Here is a 558-nt window from a genome sequence, read left to right as displayed (position 1 = left end):
TGTAATGGGGTTTGGTGCCCTCTTCTGGCCTGCAGGCATACACACAGACAGAATATTGTATACATAATAAATAAATTTTTAAAAAAAAGAAGGTTCCCCAGAGCACTTTTTATGGTTCAGTAGGGTGTATCTTTATAGATGTAATTAATCGAACCCTAACAGTTTCTATAGTGTTTTGTACATATCTCTTACTTATTCTTTCTGCAGCTCTGTGACATTTTGTTATCGTTTGTCTTGTTTGTTTTTATTTTTTGAGATAGGATTTCACTGTCCTAGATTAATAGACCTGGTTGATCTGCCACTCACTATGTAGATCAGGCTGGTCTAGAACTCACAGAGACCTGCTTGCCGCTGCCTCCCTCCCCAGTGCTGGGATTAAAGGTGTATTCTAGGGTCACTGGCTTGTGAAGTATTTTTTTTTAAGCTCTATTTTAATGTGTATATTGTGTGAGTGTTTGTACATACTCCCACACGTGTGTGCACACTCCTACCTGTGTGTGCACACTCCCACACGTGTGTGCACACTCCTACCTGTGTGTGCACACTCCCACACGTGTG

The 558-nt window shown here is 41.0% G+C and overlaps 1 protein-coding gene across 2 annotated transcripts in view; it reads left to right on the top strand.

The window, feature by feature from the left end:
• Ggcx (gamma-glutamyl carboxylase) overlaps positions 1–558 on the top strand; it is an 18,428-nt gene that overhangs the window by 2,915 nt on the left and 14,955 nt on the right. The gene's annotated exons all lie outside the window — the stretch shown is intronic.

The sequence above is a fragment of the Microtus ochrogaster genome (genome assembly GCF_000317375.1).
Source record: "Microtus ochrogaster isolate Prairie Vole_2 chromosome 14 unlocalized genomic scaffold, MicOch1.0 chr14_random_3, whole genome shotgun sequence".
Lineage (NCBI taxonomy): Eukaryota > Metazoa > Chordata > Mammalia > Rodentia > Cricetidae > Microtus > Microtus ochrogaster.
This window is presented reverse-complemented; position numbering and strand designations above follow the sequence as displayed.